Genomic DNA, 9,806 nt, shown 5'->3' with positions numbered 1-9,806 from the left:
TATACTACCACGAATGACCATTGAGTGTCCAAATAGCAATATTTGTGAAAATGTGGGTACATCAACGTTGCAAACCTCAAAGGCGCGTCTGAATTTTGGAATACTTAGTTTCACTTTTTTTTAAGTGGGCCTCTACGGTAACTGCTGAAACTCGTGGTATCCACTTTTTACATTAAAAATAACGCAAGTGGATATTGTGAAAGAAATACTAATACGACATTGTGGAGAATATATATTTTTAAGGTAAAAGTTTATATAAAGTTGCAACCTTAAAATGTAGAAGTACAAATGTACCTCAAAAATCTATCGAAAAAGGTTGTATTAATGTTGAAAGGCCCTGTAATTGATCATCTCGACAACGAGATGTATGAATGTGTAAAACAAAGATTTTGAGTCAAAAAAATAGTACATCTTGCAACACATTATCTAGACCGTCTATTTTCAAGATTTTCACATGTTTATGGATCTACATGATTTTAACTATTTTTTAAGTTTAAAATTTTATAATTAGATATGAAAATTTGGAGGTGCGCCTTAATTGGATTGTTTAAGGTTGCAACCTTATTGAAACCACACCTTTTTTTTAATTTTTTTCTTTTCACCCCTTTTTTTTTCTTTTGGTAAAGATCACTTACAAGTAGTCTTATTACAATAACTTTTTCTTCACAGAAAATAAAACTAACAAATCCAATATCTTAAAAACCTTGATGCCATTAAACCAATTATTTTTAAACAAAAAAAATATCCCCAGTTCTTATGTTTGAGAATATAAAATCAATATAATTAAATATAACAAAAAAAACAATGCCGAAGATTATCTCAACCGGGCCTATTACACCCCACACCGAGTCAGCACCATCCGATGGCGGGGGATCGATGATCAACCTTCAATCTTAACCGGGAAAGCAAGTTTAGGTCAAGTCGCACCAATGGAACATGAACTTCTTTAATCAGAAACTCAAACCCTAAGTGAATTCTCTTAGCATTCTAGTTTGAGAGAGATGAATTCTCTTTTTACTACACCCTAAAACCCTTAGTTACAAATCTATAATTGAGAAATGGGAGAGAAAAGACCCCATAGCTTAAACTCTTAGCCCCTTTTTACAATGTGGAAGAGAGAGATCAAAGATGAGAGAGTGGGGCGTACCCCCTTTGGGCTTTTATGAGAGAGAGAGAAACTTTAGAAAGATAAAGTGTAGAAATTTTCGGTAGAGACAATCGTTTTTTTATAGGCTTAGAACAAGATTAGGGTTTCTTAGGGTTTTTATTGGCTTGCCTCTTCTTGTGAGATTGAATATGAACCATCGATCTTGTGTGACTTGTAGGGTGAGAGATTTGAGCCATCAATTCCATAGATGGGCCATCAATATGGAATGTGCTAGAACCTTTATCCTATTTTCTTAAACCATTTTCCCATCAGTAGAAATTAAATAAAATAATTTCAAATATAATATTGAGCATACCAAAATAATGCACAAGCCTTCTCATGCTTTTCAAAAATTCATTTAAAGCTTCCTCAAGCCAATACCGTTCCAAAACACATAGCAACTTAGCCTACAAGCCAAAATCACTTATCACAAAAATAGAAATGTTCTAAATGGGTGAGGTATGCCACCCATGAGAGGACCTCATGGGCTCCACCATCTAGGCCATGGTGGGCCCATGTGCACAATGGGCCCCTATACAAGTTTAAATTAAAACTCAATAAAATAATTTTAAAATTTATTTGAATATTTAAATCAATGTAAAATCAATATCTCTGATTTTATAAATCCAAATTTGATAAATAAACTATCCAGAGATCTATAAAAATTCAACTAATAATTCTAAAATCATATATATCATAAAACAAACATAAATAAATTCATTAGATGGGAAAAAGATCCATATGGTCTAGGAATTAATTCAATCAAATAATGGGGCACTCCACCTTCAACTGTGGACTACGAACCACACTTGCTTTATCAAACTGACCCAGTGTTTCCCATGACTCATTGTCCATACAGGGGCTCATTAGTGGGTTACTAAAACCTGATCGATAAGTCAAGGGGTCATAATTCCAGTCAGTGGATTTCAAGTTCTCCCCTAGAGACTGGCCAAGGTCACCAAGTTTTGATGCAACCACAACTACTATGGTGCATAGAGGTATCTCTCGCACATGCATACGTTTCACTCTGAAAGATGGATTGCTCTCTTGAAACGGTCTATCAATATGCATGCCGTGTAATAGTACATAGATGAGGCTTTGGCCCTGTCTTTGAAGGCCACCATCACACACAATTGTCACACAGTCCCTCGACTTACTTATCCGGGCATACTCCGACCTCATCAAGGGGTTACCCATTAGAACATTTATCAGTTTATACTCTATGCCCAGGTAACATGAATTTTTCTTAAAAGACTAGCTTACACCGTCAAGTACAATCTGGTATCAGCAAACATCATTTACTTAATATGGTCCACGACGGACCAAATATCTACTGAATTTATGTTCCACTATATCATTTTATTTTACAAACACTTTAATTACCACACTCATCCAACATACTGTAGTATCTTTCATATAGCACTTCCAATAAAATAAGTTAAGAGACAAGCCAGGATGATGAAGGGAATTAACAATTGATGCAATTATCCCTTCTACTCTCTACCAACATTTGGTGTCGAGGGAGCATTCCCTTAGGCAAATGGCTCGTCCGAGTCCACATGGGCTCAGAAAAGTAATTCAGCCTAGGGGCGAGGTTCTAACTCGGTCATTGGGCAAGGCTGAGTTACCCAGAGTTATGTCTAGACCTTAGGGAGACATAAAAACTTCCGAAAAAATAACAAAATCGTAAAAAATAATGAATTGTCCTATAAATTAGTATATTATTTGAATGCTTTGGAAAAAGACTCGCGAGTACTTTTTGCCATAATATCTCTTTTACAATTTTTTTAGATGTTGCCAACTATAATTTTTTTTTTCAAATCTATTTTTTATATTTTTTTATGTTTATTTGGACTTTTAAAGTTGCTTTTTGGTTTATTTTACTTGTATTATCTTTCTTTCATTTTTTTTTCGAACTTTTCTCCTATGTTTTTCTTTAAATTGGTCGAGTAATTTGCCTTAGCCAAGGACGAGTCAATTGGCTGAGGCAAGTTTTTAAATATAGATAAGAAATATTAGGATCCATTTCACTAGATAATTAATTCAAATGAGTACTTGAATGCTTATAAACATTCAAAAAATGGATCGGTGGCTTGGATTGAGCAGACCAAAAATCGATCTAGATCGGTGAATTAGCTATCCAGATTGCCATTTCACTGTGCAGAAAAACAGTGAATCGGTGAAAAAAACATGTGAAAAAAAACAATGAAACGGCGAAAAACCGGTTCGGATCACCATTTTACTATAGAGAAATGTCATTTTAGTTTGAAGAACTGTTGATTCCCTTGACCTGACCGTTTTCTTATATATATGTAGAACCTGATCGGGGTGACCAATTTCTAGATCGGACCTAGTGATTCCGACCCAACATTTTTTAAATCACATCCTACAACATTAGAAGACCTTCTGTTGAGCTTTTCTACGCTTGTCACTCGGTTCAGTGGCTTACCTCCCAATGTATGTTTGTGTCCTAAAAATATTCTTAACTAAAGTTATATGCTCCTCTGGCAACATGTTTCTTCATATTTATTTATGGAATTTGTTGTAGCTCAAAACTCAGCTAGAAAATACAGCCTTGTATCTTGTAACAAATTATGTGTCTATGTGTTATATATTTACAAATTTTACACTATTTTGGGAACATCAATTTTAATAATAAATAGATTCCAGGCCATATGGTTCAGTTGGATTTTAGATTTTTAGGTGAGGCTTCAAGTAAACTCTAATTATTATGTGACCCATTCGAGAACTCCTAGGTCTTACAGAAAAAATAAAGCTTCATCTCAAAACTCACTCAAAATATCACATCTAGTATTGGAGAACTTTCAAATTGATCATCTGACCATTATGGTTGTGAAAAGAAATTGGATTTCAAGCATTGGAAATATTATATATCATAACACATTATCTAGGTCGTGCATTTTCAAGTGTTCACGGATACACAAGATCTATACCATTTTGTGAGCTACAAATTTCATAACCACTAGTAGAAATTAATTTTTAGAACCATCTGGTAGCCAAAGTATTTTACTGACGAGGTTTTAATGTGAGGTTTTACTCTTTTTTTCATAAATCTCAGCCCTTATACAAATTACACCATATTATATATTATGAGAATATAAGTAATGAACCGATTACTAGTATTGAGACTTATAAGTAATAAACAGATTACCAGGCTTAAGACTTTTCATCATCTTGAAACCTGGCTTTGCTCGACCCTTTTCATTATCTTGAAACCCTCTTGAAACCTGGCTTTGCTCGACCCTTTTCATTATCTTGAAACCCTTAGTAGTGATAAATTAGTGAGATATGAATTTTATTATTTTCATATTAGTCTCCTCCAATATCTCAATGATAAAATTTTAAAGTACTTTACCATTTCTAAAGTGCATTACCAATAGCTATTTAAACTAAAAACTAACTCCACTTTTTGCGAGCAAGATGGCTCATTCAATGTTCACGAAGAATATTGATTCATACAATATGTTATTATTCTTTGAGGCATTAAAAACATGGTACAATCATACTATCTATATTTACAGTAGATATATATTTTGTTATTGTCTATTCGATATGGTTAATACAACACTTAAATTCAAATTTTAATGTAACAATAACTATACTGTAGGTAATTTTAGGTATACTTATTAATAATAAATGAGTATAATAAAATGTTTAAGACATTTTTTACAATAACTAAAAATAAGCATTTTCTCTCAACTACATAAAAAGAATACTATAATATGATGGGATGATGTGGCATGCACAGTATGTAGATGCTTGAAAGGTATGCAAGGACCCTTTAATCGTTGAGATTAAATCTAGCCTCTTCTAAGGGCTACAAAAAAATTTTATTTTTTAATTTATTTAAAAATCGTATTTGTTTAAAATTTGGGAGTAGATTAATATATATAAGGGGAATTAAGAATTAGCAAAAAAAAAAAAATATTTTAATAAATATTGGGTAATATGATATATTGGTCATTTTTATTTGAACTATGATTCTATAATTTTTATTTCATCATTAACATTATCATAACCCTTTCCCAATTAATTACGGTAAGTTATACGAATCTTAATCTACCATTTAGCTCTATTTAAGGTCATATTCTCAGTGAGATCATAACCCCCATATCTTTTCAGACTACTTTTAACCATGTCCTTGTAGGTCTACCCTTTGCACTTTTCAATCCTTCCACTTGAACTAACTCGCACCTCTTAACACATACTATACTGTGTCTGCGCCACATTTGACCAGCCCACATAAGTCTATTCTCTCTCATCTTATCGCCTATTGGTGTCACACTTAAATTTTCTCAAATGGATTCATTAAAAATTATGTCCCTTCTTGTCTTATTACCCATCCATTTCAACGTCATCATCTCCGCTTCACTCATTCTATGGTTATATTGTTTTTTGTCCGCCCAACATTCCATCTTATAGAGCAAAGCTGGTCTCAAAGCTGCCTTATAAAACTTGCCCTTCAACTTCATTGGTATATGACGATCATATAAAAATCCAGTTGTGCATTTCCACTTCTCCCAGCCAGCTTTAATTTTGTGTGTGACATCTTCATCAATTTCTCCATTTTTGTAGATTATCGGCCCCATATATCGAAAGTGCGGTCTTTTTGGTACTTCCTGGCCAACAATCTTAATTATTTCCTTGTCTCCACTCATATTATTACTAAACTTGGATTCCATGGTCCAACTAATTTTAAAACCTTTGGATTTAATAGCATCCATCCAAAGTTTTAACTTTGTGTTGATGCTGTTTTGGGTCTCATCGATCAAAACTATGCTATTTACGAACAACATACACCATCATACCTCATCTTGTAGTGCCTAGTTAAGTCGTCCTTAACTAAGACAAAGAGGCATGGGCTCAATGCTTATGCTTGATGTAGATCTCACTGAAAACTCACTCATCTTTCTACTATTTTTTTGTATACTAGTTAGCGATCCATCGTACATATTTCTCACCAAGTTGATGCAATATTTGAAGACTCATTTTTTTTTCCAACACCCACCAAATTAAATCTCGAGGTAGGCTATCATATGTTTTCTTGATATCAATAAAGACCATGTGGAGGTCTTTTCCTTTCATACTAAACTTTTCAATCTATTGTTTAAGTAAGAAAATAGCCTCAGTTGTTGACCTTCCTAGAATAAAACCAAATTGGTTTTCAAATACTCTTATTTCATGCCTTAGTCATTGCTCAATCACTCTCTCCCAGAGCTTCATAGTATGGCTCATAAGTTTGATCCCTCGATAGTTCACACAATTATGTATGTCTTATTTGTTCTTGGAGATAGGTATCACATGAATTTTCTCTTCCACGTCTTTAAGCGGACGTCTATAACCATGAGCCTATGTTGGGTAGTCAAACTTTTTCATCTGATAAACTTGTAATTTTTATATGATGATCGATCTACCTTCTTAACTAGAAAGAAGTCTATCTAGCTTTTATGTGATTAATTTTATAAGTTATTTAATATTCATCTCGCTTTTTAGAATAAGTCGATCTACCTTCTTAACTAGAAAGAAGTCTATCTTGGGTAGTGAATTATCGATCGAGGGTGTTGATGGTGCGCGACTACCATCAATTGCGAAGCAATCATGACTCAAAGATGGTTTGAAATTTCAGCAATTGTCAGATCAATTACTTGGAAGTGGCAAAGGCAGAGGTGATGTCAAACCTAACGTCAGCTAGCAAGTATCTCACATCAACAGGGTGGTGACAGAGTGACATCTATGAAGGCACAAAGGACTCTTAAAGACGCATCATCGACTTGTGAAGGTAAATCTACTTTTACTGGTAAGATTTTTCACGTTTAATTTTTTCTCTACGTCTGTTATTTCATGGATTGTACATGGTCTTCGTCGCCATGGTAGAGTTTCAGATATTTGAAATTTGGTGAATCATCACAACATTGGACTTCTTTTTCCAGTATAACCACAACTTCCTATTGAATTGATAGACAGAAAAGCAAGAAAGTTGGATTTTTACAATAATGTCATAGTTAATGAGGTTGAGGGGAAATCATGTATCATATTTTTATGGAACACGTGTATATATTTCAGCAAACGTTATCCATCTCAATGAGCAGATGGTTACAGTACAGGTTACACACTTATGCAATGGATGCACTCTAATAATTTTTGGTGTTTATGCTTTTAATTCCACATCTGGCTATGCTTTGGTATCATATAAGAGACATAAATGGTGCTATTATGGTTTCTTGGTTGGTGATGGGTGATTTTAATACTATTGTGGATAGCTCAGAGAAGATGGTGGGTAGTATTTCCTTATCGCAGGACTCAGGAGATTTTGCCCATGTAATAGCAAATTGACTAACCTTGGTTTTGTGAGGGGTTGACTTTCTTGGTCAAATAGTCAAGTCAATAGAAGATGTATAAGGGAATGCTTAGATCATGCACTTGCAAGCATGGATTGAGTTCTATTTTACCCGGAAGCTAAAGTAGAGCTCTTGCCTAAAGGAAATTCTAACCACTGTTAGTTTTTAATCTCTAACTCTAAGTACTTCACCACATGGTAAAATATTCCTGGTTTCCTAGACATTACTTCTTAATCTTGGCAAAGTTGAAGAGGCTCAAGAAGGATCGACGAATAAACTAAAGCATCTTTTGGTCATGTGGGTGAGACTATCTCAGCAACTCATTGACAACTATCCATTCTACACGATAGTTTGGCCCGTGACCCGCTTAATGGGGCCCTTATGTTAGAAGAGGAGTTAACAAATCAATTGCAGCAGTTATTGACTCACAAAGAGAGCATGTGGAGGCAAAAGTCAAGACAAACATGACTGAAAGCTGGTGATTCTAATAAAAAGTTTTTTCTTATCTCCACTGTTATCAGAAGAAGGAATGATAGGATTACAGTTCTCAAAGATCATAATGGAGTCTCTCTTGGTACTAAAAAAGAAATTGAGCAGCAGTTTTTTCATCTCTCCATTGTTATCTGAAGAAGGAATGATAGGATTAGGCTTCTCAAAGATCAGAATTGAGTCTTGCTTGCTACTGGAAAAAAAATTGAGTAGCATATGATTGGTTACTTTGGGGATCTTCTTGTACAGGAAAACAATGTTGACCTTCACTTGACATAGCACTTCTTACCATCTTTGCTTAATACTCAAAAGTGTCGGCAACTTATTGATGTTTTTACTTTGGAGGAAATTAAAGCATGCATTTGGGATCTGGGCTCGAATAGTTTTTCTATTAAGTTCTACTGGTTCAACTGGGAGGTGCTCAAGAAGGATCATTTTATGGCGCTGAATGACTTCTTTAAGAAATGTAAGTTTCATAAATAGATTACTTCCACTTTCATTTGTCTCATCTCTAAGGTTAACTCCCCAAGTGTCATAAAAGATTTTAGATCAATTGCTTTATGCAATATTCTATATAAGAATATAAGCAAAATTATTTCTAATCTATTGAAGGAGGTTTTGGGTGCTTTGATTGATCCTAGACAATTAATGTTTTTAAAAGGGAGACTGATCACAAATAATATACCAATAACAAATGAACTCATATCTCTATGTCGTAAGAACTCCAATAGGGCCAAGATGTGCCTACAACTTGATTTAAGTAGTGCGTACAACTGGGCGTCTTGGGATTTCATTCTTGCATGATAGCAAGCCTTTGGCTTCCCAGAGATTCATTTCTCGGGTTCGACTTTATATTTGCACTCTACTTTTTTCATCATTACATAATGGTCAGTGTTCGCAAAATCGAACCAGAACGGTTAACCGGATATGGGGCTAGGAGCGGGTAGAACCGGAACCGGACTAACCAGATCGGTTTGGTCTGCTAGAGTTTCTTTAAAACAATGGGTCAAAAACCCAAAATTTATTTTTAAAAATAAATAGAAAAACATAGAGTAAGTGTATACTATCTTATTGCCTACATTTATCTTTTTCTTTTTTAAAAAAACTTCTTGTTGAAAATATGCAATCAAGCTCCTACGTGGCTGAAAATTTGCAATTAAGCTGCTGTAAAAAATCTCCTTAAACCAAAACCAGAATACACAACATTTCTGATATACAGTAACCTTATAATCATCCACCAATAATAAGTTAAACCTAAATGATTTTAAATTTTTAACCAAAAAAACTTCCTACCAGTTATGAAACCCAAACAACTAGCATATCAATAAAAAAAGAAATAAAGAAAAAAAATTTCATATAACTAACACGAGAACACAAGGAACCATAATTCGAAATAAACCATAAGAACAGACACTGAAACCACAACTTTCATCAACATTAATCTTGTATTTAATTTCTACAAAGCACTGGTTTTTAAGTTGTTGAGATCTATTGAAACCAATATAAACTATAATTCAAAAAAATAGATTAAAATCCATATAAACAACATGAGATTACACAAGATCATCAACCAAATATGCTGATCAAAATGATAAAAGCTAATACACTTTTACTTTATCCAAGAATAGCTTGTACTGAAACAAAAAAATAATCTCCAAGAGTAAACCTATGAGAATGACCAAATTAGTTAACATATCACATATAACAACAATTGCACTAAATGAACAGATCAATGCCCTCTTTAAGGGCATAAAATTCCTCAAAGTTGTAAACAAATACTCGAGCAACTTAAAAATCATATTAAAAAAAAA

At 33.8% G+C, this 9,806-nt stretch overlaps 1 long non-coding RNA gene across 1 annotated transcript; it reads right to left on the bottom strand.

The window, feature by feature from the left end:
- Window positions 1-693: 693 nt before the first annotated feature.
- Window positions 694-4,525, bottom strand: LOC148782091 (uncharacterized). Its single transcript, XR_016056278.1, has 2 exons — window positions 4,320-4,525; window positions 694-1,392 (listed from the first exon to the last, which is right to left on the bottom strand). It is a non-coding gene; the product is annotated as an uncharacterized LOC148782091 (long non-coding RNA).
- Between the last annotated feature and the right edge of the window lie 5,281 nt (window positions 4,526-9,806).

This window comes from Amborella trichopoda, chromosome 5 (genome assembly GCF_054954075.1).
Source record: "Amborella trichopoda isolate Santa Cruz 75 chromosome 5, AtrichopodaSantaCruz75HAP2 v2.0, whole genome shotgun sequence".
Classification (NCBI taxonomy): Eukaryota; Viridiplantae; Streptophyta; class Magnoliopsida; order Amborellales; family Amborellaceae; genus Amborella; species Amborella trichopoda.
The sequence above is the reverse complement of the archived record's forward strand: the minus strand, read 5'-3'. Positions and strand labels throughout refer to the sequence as shown.